This window comes from Armigeres subalbatus, chromosome 1 (assembly GCF_024139115.2).
Source record: "Armigeres subalbatus isolate Guangzhou_Male chromosome 1, GZ_Asu_2, whole genome shotgun sequence".
In the NCBI taxonomy this organism is placed as follows: Eukaryota; Metazoa; Arthropoda; class Insecta; order Diptera; family Culicidae; genus Armigeres; species Armigeres subalbatus.
Window position 1 is genome coordinate 294,357,826 of NC_085139.1, and position 19,231 is coordinate 294,377,056.

The following is a 19,231-nucleotide window of genomic DNA, read 5'->3' on the forward strand; positions in this document are numbered from 1 at the left end:
GACGTTTCATGACAACTAAAGTTAGGTCTGCACTGACATTCATATTTTTTGAATCTGAATCTCCCTCCCAGTGCATAACTATTTCACTTTAATGCGTTAATATATCCAAATGCTGGAACATTTTTCTTAAATGAATCTGTAGGATACCTGGAACAGCGATGATAGCTCAGCGGAATAGGTGGGATGCTCGATCGGTGGTACTTCCATGGACAATAATAATCGCATTCACGGCACTTAGCAAAAACACACTTTTATTGAAACGATGACACTAACAGGCTACATGTAGGAGGACGGACGGCTTTGGCAGGTTTTGTTCTATTATTGTCAGGGGTTTTTTTTATGACTGATTATGTTCAAATTTGGCCTAAATATTCTTTGCATATCAAAGAATATTGTGACCAAATTTCATAAAATTTGGTCGACAAAAACCCCCCTGCCAATAATAGAACAAAACCTGCCAAAGTCGTCCTTTCCCCTATTTCGACATAGCTCTAACAAAAACTTATAACTAAACACGTATAATCGGCCTCGCAGGACCGTTTCCGACTGTGGATGAAATCGAACGAACTAATCTCCTGATTTCTCTAATGACTCCAACCCGAGCAATGTGGTGACTCTGGTGACCACTGGTGAGTTTGATACTACCTAAAAGCAATGGTAGCCCATATCTCCTGCTCAAACCACCTAGCCGATGTTATCACTCTCCTATCGCCTATCCCATATCAATGTCGTCACCGAAGGCACGATCGAAAGGGAAAGTGATCGTTGGCCTAGGTCATGTACGTTTGGCCGGCCGTCGAGCAACCGATAGAACAAAAGCCATCTGTAATGATCTATCACTGATCTGGCGACGGTTTGCCTTGCTGCTGTTGGTGGCTGAAACTGCAAGATGCATAGGGTGGCTCTCACATACAGAATCCATAATATTATGTACAAGTCCTAAACCAACCTATTTCAGCTCTAAATATTTCCCAACAATCAAATTAACTCATTTTATTGTCGCAGTCGATTATTTGACTAAGCCCTCCCAGGACGACTTTTTTTACATTGGTTTTACGTACAGATTTGGGTTTTTCAGCTCCTGCCAAAACTATTATAGAAAGAACTAAAAAGGTGTCCTAGGATGTCCTAGGCAGTCCAAACTGTTCTGAGTACATATAAGCTGATCATATGTCCAAAAATCTATATGTGATCATAAACCATGAAGTTATCAAGTTTTGAATTAACCTAACCTATTTCAGGGTTTCCAAAACGTCTTGGAGTTCAAAAGATACGATCTACCCGATCAACCAAGTCCAGAAAGCTGTACCCATTTAGTTCAAAACATCACAGCAGGATCATTTAGTCGATACGATTTCATTCATTATTTTCACAAACTACAATAAACCCTCCATAATTTGATGTTCTTCAACTCGATATCGACTAACTAAAATTGCCATACTAAAATTATTTTCTCGGTTACTCTGATGGTTCTTTCGAACAATTTTCCAAGAAACTTCTATTCCATATCCACGGTGTGTCTGTGACCGTTATTAACGGGAAAAAATGTCCATCCAATCTGAACTCGCCTTTCGAAAGATATAATATCCAGGCGTCTGCTATGAAAATTTCAAAATATTTCATCTAGGGAATCGAAAGTTATAGCTGTTACAAATTTAATGATTTTTACGTTCGATATTTCACTAATATGCAACCATATATTCCGTGAATTTCCTCCTGATTACATCCAAATAAATTATCATCAAATATGCAATTTGCAACCTCAATCAACTATAACCTAAAACCACAGACAAACAGACATAACACTCGTCAAATTTCCATCGTTCACTGATTTACTGGTCAATTCAAATAATCATTAATTGGCCAATCGATCACTTGTGGCACACGCATCGTGATTACCGCCATCTGGTTCGTGATTTGCCCAACTAACTGAAATCAACAGATGTCGTTAGTGTTTGAACGACGATGAATTTGATGGGTAAATGTTCAATGTGTTATGTCTGTTTGTCTGTGCTAAAACCGTTTCTTTGAATAATAGCAAAAAGTAGCAAAGGATGTTAGAGATAACAATGACAAAATAGACAATACAACCACCATACAGTATTCACATTACAGAATTATTGCACTTCAATCTCTTAATCATACCAAAGTGTAAATACTGTCTATGACAGACAAGTAAATACCCTCTGTATGATGATTCTACTTTTATTAGATATGATAATAGTTGGTAACATAGAATACCGCGCTGAAACAATGTTGTCTTTCATGGGTACTGGGTAGTTAGTAAGACTAGTAATTAACATTTAAACAACAATGTACATCATTTGTTGTCAGTTATACAACCATTATCTAGAAGAGGGAAACCATCGCTTTTCCATAAAGCCACGTAAGAAAATCAGAGATTTTAAAAGACTGAAACTATTTAAGAAATATTTCACTGTCATGAGACGAGTTTAGTACAATTCCGTTTAATTCCACCAAATCGTATTACTTTTACATATCGTATTTCGACCTCAACCGTAAGGTCGTCCGCAGTGTCTCGTACTTGACTCGACTCAAGTCGAGACACTGAAGACGACCTTACAAGTCAACAGACTAAATACTCACGCTCCTCTAATGTGAACGAGTACTATACACATGTGGAAGTGTTGGCTTGACAAATGGATTGCGAGTGATTTGACTATGCGTCCAATTTGGGAATCTCGAGCTCATTCAGTAGCCTCTAGGTTGCGAAGGCCGACGGAGGTCCTTCGTAGCTTAGTTGGTTAAAGCACCAGTCTAGCGTACTGTAGGGTCGTGGGTTCGAGTCCCACCGAAGGGAAAGTGGTTACCTCCAATACATTTTTCAAATCATTATCTTCCACATAATGAATTTGTACATATAAGTTTTCGTAACATTGTAGATTAATTTATGTAATAAATGCATTATTTTATGAAGTAAATGCATCGTAGTTTAGCAAGTCAGTTAAATTGTTGAGACGTTCCGAAGTGGTGCATATATGCTTTTTCCGTCTACCGTTCTTGGAAAAGGCGGTTTTCCTCGTGTGATCTAGTCTTCCCATTTTTTTTCCAAATGGAACTCGTTTTCGTACCACTGCTTGTATCGAACTGGATGATGGTTGTATAACTAACAACAAATGATGCACATTGTTGTTTAAATGTTGATTACTAGTTGGTTTACTCGTCTTACTAACTACCCAGTACCCATGAAAGACAAAATTGTTTCAGCGCGGTATTATATTTTACCAACTATTATCATATTTCATAGAATCATCATACATTGCCTGTCATAGACAATATTCACACTTTGGTATGATTAGGAGATTGAAGTGCAATAATTCTGTAATGTGAATACTGTATGGTGGTTGTATTGTCTATTTTGTCATTGATATAAGTACAATGTTACCTCTAACATCCTTTGCTGTTTTCTGCTATTATTCAAAGCATTGGTTTGGTTGGTTGATTGAGGTTGCAAAATGCAATAATATTCAAAGAATTGGTTTTAGGTTATAGTTGATTGATGTTGCAAATTGCATATATTTGATGATAATTCATTTGAATGTAATCAGGAGGAAATTCACGGAATATATGGTTGCATATTAGTGAAATATCGAACGTAAAAATCATTAAATTTGTAACTGCTCTAACTTTTGATTCCCTAGATGAAATATTTTAAAATTTTCATAGCAGACGCCTGGATATTATATCTTTCGAAAGGCGAGTTCAGAAATGGATGGACATTTTTTCGTTAATAACGGTCACAGACACACCGTGAAGCTATTACAGACCTTTGAGGTTCAACAAAACGTCCTGGAAACCGTAACGATTGAACTACAGTCAAATCTCAATGAGTCGATATTGAAGGGACCATCGACTGTTTGAAGGGATCACCACAGTAATCCAGAAAATATTTTTTAATATAGTATAATTTGCTTCCATGGGTCGATATCGAGTCATAGAACATCGACTGATGGAGGTTTGACTGTACTTGATCTGGTCACTTGAAGTCCGTGTACGCAGAACAAATCGCAGGTTAACCTTATTGTCATTGTGCATCTTGACTCAAGATTATTTTGGAGCACCTTTAACATTGGATCTCTTGTTCATGTAAATTATGATCATATGTTTATTACACCGGATAGGGTAAATACCGATGATAAGATACTATGAACTAAACTTAGGAATATTTTAGGGGTATACCGACGATGAGGACATTGCAAAAGCCTTGATTAATCCGGTAGATACCGTTAGCTGAACTCCAGAACGTTTAGGAGTACCACGAGCATAGTGTATTCTAGTGTATTGTATACCGGCAATAAGTACATTGCAAAAACCTTGGTTGATCCGGTAGATACCGTGGGCTGAACTCCAGAAAGTTTTGGAGTACCTTGAGCATCCCGTGTTCAAGAAAATTGGATTTGCATTATGCAACAATGAGGACATTGGCCCAAGCATTGATTGATCTGGTAGATACCGTGGGCTGAAAAGACACAAAAAAAATAAATCCTGAAGCAATTTCCGCAAGAATTTCTTTGGACATGCCTCCAGATTCCAAATCCAGATTTTCTTTTTAAATTCATCTAGATTTTTTGAAAATTCAAAGAAGGAATAAAAAGTAAATTTAGAAAATTCATTCGGTAATTCCTTCACGAGTTTTTGAAGATATTTCTTCAAAAATTCCTTTAGAAAATCCTGCGGAAATTGTTTTAGGAACACCTTCGTAAATTACTTTGGAAGGAACCTTTTCCAAATTACTTTAGGAATATCTTTAAAAACTTCTTCGGAATATACTTTAGGAATTTTTCCAGAAATTTCTCCAGAAATCCTTTCGGAAACTCTAGAAAAAAAATCTTGGAATTCCTTCGAAATTTTCCTCAGGAATATCTTCAGAACTTTCTCCGGGAATTCTTTTTGAAAATTCTTGCGGAAGTTCTTTCGGTCATTCCTCCGGATTTTTTTTATTGAATTGATTTTCTGAGATTCCTTTTTGAAATTTCTTTGTAATTTCCTTTGAGCATTCTTTCGGTAATCTCTTCAGAAAATCATTTTGAAATTCTTTGAGGAGTTCTTTGAAATATCATCTGGAAATCCTCTAGAATTTCCTCCGAAAATTACTTCAGTATTTCCTTTAGGATTTCCCTTGCCATCTTCAATAATTTTCCGGAAAAATTAATTCAACAAAATTTCCGGAATAATTCCTGCAGGAAATTTGGAAGGAATTTTACACTGTTTTATCAAATGAATTTTTGGAGAAATTTACAAAGGCTGTTCGAGAGATTTTCCGAAAGAATCCCTGGAAGAATGTTCAAACGGAAATTTATAAATTGTTCCTGGATGAGTTCTGGATAGAGAACAAGAGAAATTTTATAAGAAATTCCTGGACGAATTTCTGAATGTATTTCAGGAGGCATTGCAGAATAATTTCTTGAAGGAAATTTCAAAGAACAACTTGAATAGATTTTCGAAATCATTTTTTGAAAGAAATGTTGAAGGCATTTTTTAAGAATTATAAAAGGAATCCACGAAACAATTTCCAAAAGAATTTCAAAACAAACACCTTTTGGAATTTTTTCATATAAGCTTCTAAATTTCCACGGGATTTTTTTCCGGGCATTACTCCCTGCAACTTCTGCAAGGAGGAACATCTGAAGGAACTCCTTCGGGATCTCTTTCGTGAATTTCTCCAGGAGTTCCTTCGAAAATCTAAACTGTAGTAAAACAAAACCTTGTTCTTAATCTGTAAGTCTTACATGCCAAAAAAAAAACAAAAATTATGTATCGGGATTGCAGTTGGTCCATCATCATACTTCTTCGGATATTCTCAAGAATTCCTTGGAAATTTGCCTCAGAAGCTGCTTCGGAAATTTCTCCGGAAAATTCTTAGAGTATTCATCCAGGTGGTATTTCATGAATTTATCCAAAAGCTCATTCGGAAAATCTCCCGGAATTTTTTTTTGTGATTTTTTTTTGTTGAATCTTCTTTTTCTTATTGACATTACATCCCCCACTGGGACATTGCCGCCTCGCAGCTTAGTGTTCATCATGCACTTCCACAGTTGTTAACTGCGAGATTTCTAAGCCGAGTTACCATTTTTGCATTCGTATATCATGAGGTTAACACGATGATACATTTATGCCCAGGGAATTTCCTAGACCGGAAACCGGGAATCGAACCATGCCACCTTCAGCAAGGTTTTGCTTTATAGCCGCGCATCTTACCGCAAGGCTAATGAAGGCCCCTTTTTTGGTTGGATACATCCAGAAATCCGTTCAGTTCAACTTCAAGAATTCCATCGTAGATTCCATTGAGTAATCCATCGCAGTGATTCATTATTAAACACCTTCAGAAGTTCTTCAAAGAATTCTTTCGGAAATTCCTTCATTTTTTTAAATGAATTTGTTTAGAAACTTGTGAAACTTGAACGAAGTCCTAAAATAATTTCTGAAAGATCCCGACTTTTTGTCCGACTTTCTTGAATTTCTTGTGGCATTTCTCCAAGAATTCCTTCGGAATCCAAGGATTCTTTAGAGAAATTTTCAGGAAATTACTTCGGAGATAGATCTAGAAATTATTTTGGAAATGCTTCTAGATATTCCTTCGAAAATTCAACGAAGGAATTGTATGAATTCCTTGAAAAAAATCTATACTGAGGAATACTTGGGTCTTGAGAACTTCTTCGGATTCCTCTGGGGATTTCTTCGAACACTCGTTAACGGATTATTCAAGGAATTTCTTTGGAAATTATTTTAGAAATTTATTTGGAAATTTCTCTACGAATTTCTTTGAAAATTTGGTCGAAACTCCTACGGATATAACTTCGGAAATTGTTTCAGGAAAACCTTCCGAAAAGTTTCTAAGGTATTTCCGGAGAAATTAACAAAGGCTTTTCCAGAGAAGTTTCCAAAGGAATCCCTGGACGAGTGTCGAAAGGAATTCCTGGCGAAATTTTCTAAGTTATTCCCGGAGTGATTTCTTGAAGAAATTCCCAAAAGAGTTTCTGAAGGGTTTCCCGAATATCCCGAAGAAATTCCTAAACCAATTTCCGAAGAAATTTCTAAAGGAATCCCCTAAGAAATTTCCGAAGGTAATTTGTAATTTATTAGAGTGAAAGAAAACCTGGTAGTTAGGTATTCCTAAAACTATTTCTGTAAGTATTCGTGAAGGAATTTTCGAAGGATTAGGATTTTGTATTTGCGAAAAAAAATCCAAATGAATTTCAGAGGAACCCCTAGAGGAATTTTCAAAGCAATTTCTGAAAGAATTTCCGAAGAAATTCCAAACAGAATTCGTAAAGGAACTTCCGAAGAAATTTTCAAAATTTTCTTAGAATTCCTCTTTCTTTAAGTTTTAAAAGAAATGTCTGGATTTATTTTCGAAGTAATTTCCGGAGGATTTCCTGGAGAAATTCCGGGAGAAATTTCCAAAAGAGAATTCATAGAGAAATGTCAAAAAAGATCTGGAAAAAAATTAAGAATGTCGGAAATTCGTTTAGCAGTTCCTTTGAAAATTCCGTTAGGAATTCGTTCGGAAATCTCTAAGATAATAAGATACTATGACATGTAACATGTGTGCTACTTGAGAAGGAATTCTTGGGAACATCCGAAGATTTCTGGACAGTAGTAATACCCGATTTTGATTCTGGAAATCCCCAAAATGTCGCGATTACTGTCTATCCATTATCATACTTCTTCAGATATTCTAAGGAACCCCATGAATTGGAAGTTTTAGGAAAAACATTCCAAAGAATTCCTAGTTATCTTTTCAATAATTGCTAAACAATTTATAGACGATAAAATGCAAAAAAATCATAATATTTGAAATTGCCTGACATTTGTTTTTAGCTGACGCCAAATTACAAATGAATCTGTTGCGCCAAAAATGCTGGTGCCTCACCATTACCAGAACTCTGGCGCCGCCAGTGTTGAACGCTGCTGGGATAGATCAGTTGGGTATACCCTTCTCAGGCATTGAAAACGTGAGTGAAGCATTGATCTAATTGAATCATAGCATCCTATGCCAGTGAGTGAACAGCCTTGCTCAGATGGATACCAAACAATGATTATGAGCGATCGTTGCTGCGTAAACAACGAGCAACAGAGTTCGCCAAGCCAAACTTAGTATGGTATCCAGGGAAGCTACGATTGGAGCATTTGTGTTACGCTCGCTCTACTAGAATAAAACCAAAACACATCAGGTGTTCTGCTTTATTCACTCTGCTTTCAAGTAGCTGGGATGGAGGAGAGAAAGTATCAAAGCCTCCCATGCAGTGTATAAGAGTTCCATTCTCATATCGGACTTAATTTTCCTAATGACTGAAAAAAAAATTCTGGTAACAACACTCATTGTTAGGTTACCAAGTGATTTGCCTCGCTCAGATGTCTCCCATTGGTAAGCGATGAAGATCTTTAAACATTGAATCAACTAACGCCAAATTTCAATGATCTAGAAAGCATCAGCGATTAGGCCGCAGTAGAGCATGAATTTAGCCGATTTTTACTCATGATCTGATTTTTTCAATGCCTGACCCCTCTAATCAATTTTCCACCGCTCTACGGTTCCTTTAGAATATTTGGTGGCCTACTGTTGTTGTTTTCCTAAATACTGTCTTCGTCCAGTTCAGAGCGAAAACTTAAAAGTTACCGTCATGCCACGCTCGATTTCCACGTATAGACGTTTACGGGGACACGTGGCCTGCTCGCGTGACCACATGGAATAACGCAGCAGCGACAATCAATGCCAGTGGGGTTGAGTTGAAGGCTACGCGCGCAGCACTGTGGGCCATGACGTTACTTTAGGTGCTAAAGATCGATGATAAGTGCGTCTGATGTAAAACCTCTGTTAGAATAAATTATTGGAATTGAATAATGATCCGTTGAGCTAATAAGCTTGTGTGTAGTTGGAAAATGAAAATTAGGTTCTAATTATTAGCCAGAATTGATTGGCTGTTGTCATTCTGAATTTGTCGCTTACTAATTTTGTATTTCACCATATGTTCAGAAGTCAAAATCAAATTTCTTACAATAGTCATAACTATTTCCTCGATTTCTCCTACGTTGCTGCGTTCCATAAATCGATGTTCTTGACTCATACAAAGTTTTTTATTGTTAACGGCTTCTCAAACAACGATAGGACACACAGAGACCGAAGAGGACCGCTATGATGATGATGATGATGAAAAACGGCTTGCACACGAACGCCGACTGACATTGTGGTGCGGCTCCCCGTCCCCTTTTTTTGTAGAATACTGAGGTTATGTAAGAATATAATCAGCTTATGGCACCGACAACTGGATCAACCCCCGGCCGGGGTCGATGGCGGAGATGTGGCATGCATTCGTATATCTACACAACGGGACGGGATTGTTGTTGGCCATAAGCGAAGCATATCTGTCGATGTTAGAAGCTTGGATGACAGCTGAGTTTGAGTCGTTAAATGGATATAAGGAGTGGCGTTTGCTGATGGAAAGCTCAAGGTCGCCGGAAAAGTTTTCCACTTTACGTTTCTTATGAACTTGTTTGGCCATAAAACTCAGCTGCCGTTCTCAGCATGATAGTGCATCAAAACTAATTCAGAACCCACTTGAAATTATCCTAACGATAGTGCGATCGCTACTGATGAATATTTCAATTGAACACGAAGTGCATTATTACATGCAGTTCAAGCTAATAGCACAAATACCTTCAATTACTTCCCCCTTGGTTTGTTACTGGGGGAGGCCGATGTTTGTTCAATTTATCATCCATAACATTTCTCCCCTTTCACTAAAGCTGGGGTGTATCCGTTTGTTAGAGCCGGTAGAGTACTGATAATAGATACAATGTACTGCCAACCTCAATTATTATCATTTCCATGTTGACTTATTGAGGCCACACTTCTAACTAATCGTATTATTCAATTATTTAAACTTCGCGCACACCTGTCGTGGTCTTGCGGTCGGGGTTGCACTACTGCGAGTTGATCAGCGAGAAAATTGTAGATTGCTAAATTATTGAGAGAACCCATGCCCGGCCATGGAAATTGTTGGGTTAGAAAAAAACCAGATTAATCCATCTAGCGGTGACGATGCCTTTCTCGATTCAATCGTTTGGTTTCGTTTTAGTGTGATAAACATCATCAAATATTAAATTAACAGATCGCGCCACTGTAGACATTGCTGTCAAAAGCACATGAATAGAAATATTCATATACGGTGCCGCCGTTGTTTTTAAGGGTGAGTGCTAAATGAGTTACCATGATTGATCCTGGAGGAACTTCGAAGGAATTCCTGGAGGAACTTCCGGGAAAATTCAATTTTTCAGGTTTAAAACAAATTCGCCATAAGTGATAGGCCGATTTAGCTTTACTGGTACCTAATCCGAGCTTTCTTTGTGACGTCGAGGATCCACCGCGATAAGCTGAGCTTCGTTCACGGACGACGCGTTACAGATTCTTCTCTCGATGGTCCAAAGCTTTTTCATTGAAAATTGACCAATTTAACTTAAAGCCCCAATGTAACGTTTGTGAAGAGCAATTCCACGTTTCCGAAATTCTTCGAACGCGACGGATTTCTCGGAAGCTGCATCCAAAGGAGGGTGAGACGATTCTCAATCTTAACCCGTTTCGGTCTGACCTAGAAATCAAAATTGAAATAACCCGTGTAGGCTCATTTTCCGTCCGATTGCCGTGAAATTTTTAGGGAAGAAGCGTCATCATGTCTATTTTTTGGTACATGACTTGATTTGACCATGGTGCCAATCCGGCTGGATTTATTAAGGGGGGGTCCTGGGTCAGATGCAGTCAAAAACGGGTCATTTTTTTTAAAACCATTGATAAATGAACGAAAGTGACCAGAATGCTGATGCAAACGTGGTCAATCATCATTGACCAGCATCAGAAGTTAGTTTTGATACATTTGAATCACCAGGACATGGTTCCGGATGTTCCGGGAACCTGGTTCCCTGGTATATCCTTGGGGTGGTGGACACTTTTCAAGTGAACGCAACCCAGTCTTGCGACATATCAAACTTCATGGTTTTGGAAGAAAATCCTAATACATGAGTTTTTGGGAGGTTTTGGACACATTGGCCACATCCGGAAGTGTTCCCGGGATCCTGGTTCCCTCAAGGAAGTGGACAAATTTCGATTAGCACCGAAACCCATCTTGCGACATATCAAACTCCATGATTTTGAAATACAAGCTCAATAGATGAGTTTTTGAGAGGTTTTGGACACAGTGGCCACGTTCGGAAGTGTTCCCGGGAGCCTGGTTCCCTCAGAGAAGCGGACAAATTTCGATTAGCACCGAAACCCATCTTGCGACATATCAAACTCCATGATTTTGAAAGACAAGCTCAATAGATGAGTTTTTGACAGGTTTTGGACACATTGGCCACATCCGGAAGTGTTCCCGGGATCCTGGTTCCCACAAGGAAGTGGACAAATTTCGATTAGCACCGAAACCCATCTTGCGACATATCAAACTCCATGATTTTGAAATACAAGCTCAATAGATGAGTTTTTGAGAGGTTTTGGACACAGTGGCCACGTTCGGAAGTGTTTCCAGGAGTCTGGTTCCCTCAGGGAAGCGGACAAATTTCGATTAGCACCGAAACCCATCTTGCGACACATCATACTCCATGATTTTTGAAGACAACCTCATTAGATGGGTTTTCGAGAGGTTTTGAACACATTTGCCACGTCCGGAAGTGTTCCCGGGAACCTGGTTCGCTCAAGGCAGTGGACAAATTTCGATTAGCACCGAAACCTATCTTGCGACCCATCAAACTCCATGATTTTGAAAAACAAGCTCAATAGATAAGTTTTTGAGAGGTTTTGGACACATTGACCACGTCCGGAAGTGTTCCCGGGAGTCTGATTCCCTCAGGGGACCGGACAAAGTTCGATTAGCACCGAAATCTTGCAAACTCCATGATTTTAAAAGACAAGCAAAATATATGGATTTTTGAGAGATTTTGGACACATTGGCGTCGTCCGATAGTGTTCCCGAGAGCCTGGTTCCCTCAAGGAAGCGGACAAATTTTGATTAGCACCGAAACCCATCTTGCGACATATCAAAATCCATGATTTTGAAAGACAAGCTCAATAAATGAGTTTTTGAGAGGTTTTGGCCACAGTGGTCACGTTCGGAAGTGTTCCCGGGAACTTAGAAAGTGGACAAATCTCTATTAGCACCGAAACCCTGAAACTGACTCGGTCTCACTGCAAGGTGGATTATTCAGGGTCGGATGAATTGGCACACTCCTTTCACGTCCATTCTCTCTCTCAATGAACCGTTCATTCACAACAGGAACGGGGAGAAACGAAATGCCTGCCCAGCGAGGTGACGTTATCTTGAATGAACATAAATTTAATGTTTAACACTCAGAAACTTCTCAAAAGCCTGAAGGAAAATTAACTTTAATTCAACACACTAAGGACGAGGCTTGGTGGCTTCTTTATAAACCCGGAAAAGCGATAACACAAACAACAAACTTGGGACCTTATTGTTCAGGGAATGATTGTCACAAATAGAGAATTACTGTTTTCCATTTAACTTAATTCTACCTTTAATCATCTTCTTCAAATCTAGCTAGCTAACACTGCATTGTCACACTTGATAGGGTACTTGCGTGGGGGGGGGGCGAGCATCGTGATGCTCGGGATCCGGATCCTCGATGATTCCGTTGAACAGCAAGTGGCCACTGCTTGAAGCTGGGGAACTGTTGACGACGGACCGCGTTTGCATGTTGGAGCGCTTGATGGTGGGGAACGGTCGGTGACGGGGCGCGTTGCCATGTTGGAGCGCTTGATGCCTCGGCGGAATGGCCGATTCAAGATGGCGAGTATTGCTTTGGCAGGGGTCTGGACAATAGACGTCTTCAGACAATGGGTTTTCTGTTGCTGTGCCTCGGTCGGGGGCTGTTGGAGGTTCCGCATGGCCGTAATGCTCGGAATGGGGTCCTCGAGCTAGATCAGCATTGATCGTATACCTCATCAGCTCTGCGCTCGTGTTGGTTGGGCTTCTCGGGTTGTCCCCAAGAGCCTGTCGTGAGTGTAGCTTGAAAGTAAACGAAAAAGGCCCACTCGTGGACCTGCCAAGTGACATTATTACACCTATCGTGTGACGGTCGGATTTTGCTACCGCTTTCTGGCTAGACTAAGTTTAATTACCTTTCACAGTAGTGTTTTCTTAGTTTATAGACGGCATTGATTCGTAATAGGCTATAAGAAACATTACATTTACAATTTGGGTTAGGTTATTTTATTTTTACATTTCACTTCTCTAACCGTACTATATAGTTTTGTAGTTTCTGCCGTACTATTTTTCACCGCACTACTAGTATTAAGGACACATCATCCACTTAGAATAGGGTACAAAGCTTTAAAAACCACCTCATTTTGGGATAACTTTAACAATTAATTACACGACGCGTACTACGACGACAGAGTGAGATCGAAGTGAGCCGCGGAAAGGAGGATGCAAAATTTTCCGCTCCCGTCATTTTAAATTTCGTTTTTATATTATTTTTATATTATTTTAGACAATTCTATTTATTTTTTTACCTGTTTCTCAATTCTCGAAAGAGACACCTGTTTATGGCAAAAGTGTACCGAAATCGGTGGGACCAACGACCTCAGTGACCAGGTTACCAAGAACCAACAGTGCTTATGGAATACGGCGTTTTGCCTAGGCAGCGAGAGGGACCTGATATGGAGCGTGTGGGACCGGATGTCCGAAACACCTTCGACAATGTATCCAGCAATGTATCCAGCAGTATTAAGGGTTCCTGTGTCTGTGCAGGATAGATCTGAAAAATCCGGCTATGGATAGTCAACAAGACAAGTATGAGACGGAATCTGAAGCTGGCACCTGAAGTGAAGATTGACAGATTGTCCACTGGATTTTGGTGAGCGCTTTCCGATTTATCTCTTTTGCTTCTCTTACAATACGATTAGCCATGTACTATGAAAGTGATCAACAGCTGTCATGGAAGGGGAGCTTTATCCATGAAAGCTGTTGCTCTCAAGCACTGTTAGAACTGCTGTCATATAAAAAACGTTAGAACGTATATGAATTTTGACTAGGTTTGTCGCCTCAGTTTTTGACATCACTTAGTATTTTCTCAGTAGCTCGGCAGACGCTTCAACAGATTTTCAACGTATTTCAGAGACAGCAGCTGAACGTGCTTGCAGGCTATACGATTTAAATAGAGGGTGCTTAGGGGTTATCCCATAGACTTGATGAACTATAGAGCCAAAAAGACAATCTCCGTCTCCTGGAATAACCATCAGCCAAAACCGATTTCCGCTCCTATCTATAATTTGCTCCATCACAAAAAGTTTGACAGAAGTTTATTGAATAATAGCAAATGCACAAAAACGGAACTGAATGGACCGAACTATCAATAAAATATCAGAACGCGTTGAATGACTTGCTAAACTGAACTGAAAAATGTTATATGAATGAGTATTGGTAGACACCAAAACCTAAAATATATAAATTATGACTCTTTATATATTAACCTCAGCCAACACTACATTAAAAAAAATCACACCAATATAAATCTGGATAAACATACGGTCTGGTCGTGGCTGCCATTGGTGGCGTTTGGCTTCTTTTGTCGTTTCAGGGCCTGCATTCGTTAATTTTTGCGAATGATTATAATGGATGAGTGCGAATGTAGGTCGGCAGGGGGATGGTTGTCGTTGTCTTTTGTACCCGGATCCCGTTTATGGAAAAATGCACGTGCACATCTATGTATATATGTGCACATATCTGTATGTTTATGTGCGTGATGGCATGCATTTGTGCGTGGGTGTATGCATTTATGTGGATGTACGTGTAAGTGTAGGTATTTATGTATACAATGCATCTTATTTATGAATACACACTATTTTTCATTTGATGACAGACCTCGAGAGACTAGGTTTTATGTAGCATAGAGGCATACTTACCGAAAGTGTCATGAAAATACTTCACCCGGTGAGATTAATTAAACGATGCTAGTTATTCGAGGCGTGACGAGGAACAACATAGTAGGTTCAATCTCGTAAATATATCAATAAAGTTCGATAGAGTTTCAGACGTTTGAATTACAAAATAATTTTGAGCTCCGGTACATATAATACATTACAATATTCTGAAACCTGAAACAAAATAGGAAATGCTTGACAAAATAGGAAATGATTGAAATCGAAAACATTGACCAGCGTAGCAAATATTTCTCTGAAGTTTCGTTAAAGCAAGCGTTCCGGTCTTCGATCATAACAGTAGGCATCTCCATTCAGTTTTGAAACAGGAAATTCCATAGTTTTCGTAGCGAGGAAGGTTATATTATTCGGGCGCACTCCACTATCCTGAATTGAATCGACATAAAATTCGCTATCTAGGTAAAATAATCATAAGTGCTCGATTTGTCATTAAATCTAAATACACAAGCATACAATAACTTTTATTGTATTCTTCTGACAGCCGGCTGCCGGAAGACTAAATGTAAATCAAATGTTACATGGATCGCATCACTTACCAAGGTGAATCCAGATTCATGTAACTATGCACCCCTACCCACTAACAAAATACCTTCCTGTGATAACCGTGGAGATGCAGAGGTATACTCGGTCTCTAGTAACAACGGATTTCACACTTACACTCCTTCCTCTCCCCGATGACCGTAAGGACGTGGCCGGCGCCGTTATTGATTATTGAAACGCTTTGAACTTTCGAAACGTGCACATTGAGGATGACAAGCTTGTCCCGGCTTCATCTGTTGGTTCCCTGTGCAATTTTGCTTGTTCTGGTCAATCACGGAGTAGCAACTACGAATTGTACGGTCATCATGCTCATGCTCATGCTCATGCTCATAATTACACGACGCGCACTACGACTTCCTCGGAGGTTACAACAGAAAAGAGAATTTTCATTGCCTTTCGAGTGTTGAGATGGAGCTCAAACTTCGTCCAAGATACGAAGTTTGACATTTCATATTTCTCCGGACTTTGCATGTATGTTCACATCAAAACTAGTGGTGATCTCTGTTTGTCAAATCTTTTTGGACATTTTCATTTGTTTCGCTATTTGTGTCACCGTTTGCATGAACGTGCATTGATATGGAACAGATGGAAATGGTGGATGAATTATCTACTTGTCAAAACAAGTGAGCGATTGCACTCTCATTGAATGCTGTCGGTTTGGATGGATAGGGTGGGACAAGAAAGGAAATCTTGCGGTGGAGCCGCAAGTCAATCACATGAAACCGAACGGTTACAACCCATCTTGCGACATATCAAACTCCATGATTTTGAAAGAAACGCACAACACATGATTTTTTTAGAGGTTTTGGACACATTGGCCTCGTTCGTAAGTGTTCCCGAGAGCCTGGTTCCCTCAGGGAAGCGGAAAAATTTCGATTAGCACCTAAACCCATCTTGCGACATATCAAACTCCATGATTTTGAAAGAAACGCACAACAGTGGGCCCTCCTTAGCCGTGGGGTAAGATGGGCGGCTACAAGGCAAGACCATGCTGAGGGTGGCTGGGTTCGATTCCCGGTGCCGGTCTAGATAATTTTCGGCTTGGAAATTGTCTCGACTTCCCTGGGCATAAAAGTATCATCGTGCTAGCCTCATGATATACGAATGCAGAAATGGTAACTTGGCTTAGAAACCTCGCGGTTAATAACTGTGGAAGTGCTTAATGAACGAGGCGGCAATGTCCCAGTGTGGGATGTAATGCCAACGAAGAAACGCACAACACATGATTTTTTGAGAGGTTTTGGACACATTGGCCTCGTCCGTAAGTGTTCCCGGGAACTTAGTTCCCTCAAGAAAGTGGACAAATCTCGATTAGCACCGAAACCCATCTTGCGACATATCAAACTCCATGATTTTGAAATACAAGCTCAACAGATGAGTTCTTGAGAGGTTTTGGACACAGTGGCCACGTTCGGAAGTGTTTCTGGGAGCCTGGTTCCCTCAGGGAAGCGGACAAATTTCGATTAGCACCGAAACCCATTTTGCGACATATCAAACTCCATGATTTCGAAAGACAAGCGCAATAGATGAGTTTTTGAGAGGTTTTGGACACATTGGCCACATCCGGAAGTGTTACCGGGGGCCTGGTTCCTCAGGGAAGCTAACAAATTTCGATAAGCACCGAAACCCATCTTGCGACACATCAAACTCCATAATTTTAAAGACAACCTCAATAGATGGGTTTTGAGATTTTGGACACATTGGCCACGTCCGGAAGTGTTCCCGGAGCCTGGTTTCCTCAGGAAGCGAACAAATTTCGATTAGCGCCGGAACCCATCTTGCGGTATGCCAAACTCCATGACTTTGAAAGACAAGCTCAATAAATGAGTTTTTGAGAGGTTTTGGACACATTGCCCATGTTCGGAAGTGTTTCCGGGAACCTGGTTCCCTCAGAGAAGTGGACAAATTTTGATTAGCACCGAAACCCATCTTGCGACATATCAAACTCCATGATTTTGAAAGACAACTTGAATACATTATTTTTTTTGTTGAGATTTTGGACACATTGGAGCCAATCGAAATTTGACCGCTTCGCTGAGAGAACCAGGCTGCCGGTAACACTCCTGGACGTGGCCAGTGTGTTCAAAATCTCTCAATAATTCATGTATTGTGCTTGTCTTTCAAAATCATGGAGCTGGACATGCCCCAAAATGGGTTTCAGTGCCAATCGAAATTTGTCCGGTCCCCTGAGGGAATCAGGCTCCCGGGAACACTTCCGGATGTGGCCAATGTGTCCAAAACCTCACAAAACTCATCTATTGAGCTTGTATTTCAAAATCATGGAGTTTGATATGTCGCAAAATGGGTTTCGGTGCTAATCAAAATTTGTCCGCTTCCCTGAGGGAACCAGGCTCCTGGGAACACTTTCGGACGTGATCAACGTGTCCAAAATCTCTCAAAAAATCATGTATTGTGCTTGTTTTTCAAAATCATGGAGTTTGATGTATCGCAAGATGGGTTTTGGTGCTAGGCAAGATTTGTCCACTTTCTTGGGGGACTCAAATTCCCGGGAACACTTCCGAATGTGGCCAATGTGTCCAAAACCTCTCAAGAACTCATCTATTGAAATTGTCTTCCAAAATCATGGAGTTTGATATGTCGCAAGATGGGTTTCGGTGCTAATCGAAATTTGTCCACTTCCCTGAGGGAACCAGGCTCCCAGGAACACTTCCGAACGTGGCCACTGTGGCCAAAACCTCTCAAAAACTCATCTATTGAGCTTGTATTTCAAAATCATGGAGTTTGATATGTCGCAAGATAGGTTTCGGTGCTAATCGAGATTTGTCCACTTTCTTGAGGGAACTAAGATCCCGGGAACACTTACGGACGAAGCCAATGTGTCCAAAACCTCTCAAAAAATTATGTGTTGTGCGTTTCTTTCAAAATCATGGAGTTTGATATGTCGCAAGATGGGTTTCGGTGCTGATCGAATCAAAATCATAAAGTTTGATATGTCCCAAGATGGGTTTCGGTGCTAATCTAAATTTGTCCACTTCCTTGAGGGAACCAGGATCCCAGGAACACTTCCGGATGTGGCCAATGTGTCCAAAACCTCCCAAAAACTCATCTATTAGGATTCTCTTCCAAAACCATGAAGTTTGATATGTCGCAAGACTGGGTTGTGTTCACTTGAAAAGTGTCCACCACCCCAGGGATACCCCTAGGAACCAGGTTCCCGGAACATCCGGAACCATGTCCTGGTGATTCAAATGTATCAAAACTAACTTCTGATGCTGGTCAATGATGATTGACCACGTTTGCATCAGCATTCTGGTCACTTTCGTTCATTTATCAATGGTTTTAAAAAAATGACCCGTTTTTGACTGCATCTGACCCAGGACCCCCCCCCTTAATAAATCCGGCCGGATTGGCACCATGGTCAAATCAAGTCATGTACCAAAAAATAGACATGATGACGCTTCTTCCCTGAAAATTTTATGGCAATCGGACGAAAAATGAGCCTTCACGGGTTATTTCAATTTTGATTTCTAGGTCAGACCGAAACGGGTTAAGCTCGATGCTCCATGTAAAAAGCTAGCAGAAAAAGTGCCGGGTAATGGGGTTCAGGTCACAGCCCATTAAAAATAATCCAGTGTAAGGGACTGGTTGAGGTAACCGAGCACAGAGTGTGGAGTTGAGTTTCAAGACACTGCGATTGGAAATGGCGCAAGAATTACGCGGGTACGTAAATAGCTTTATTGCGAGTACCCCTGGCTTAAG

The 19,231-nt window shown here is 40.1% G+C and overlaps 1 protein-coding gene across 3 annotated transcripts in view; it reads right to left on the minus strand.

Moving 5' to 3' along the window:
* LOC134207740 (protein retinal degeneration B) overlaps window positions 1-19,231 on the minus strand; it is a 264,455-nt gene that overhangs the window by 93,685 nt on the left and 151,539 nt on the right. The window lies entirely within an intron of this gene.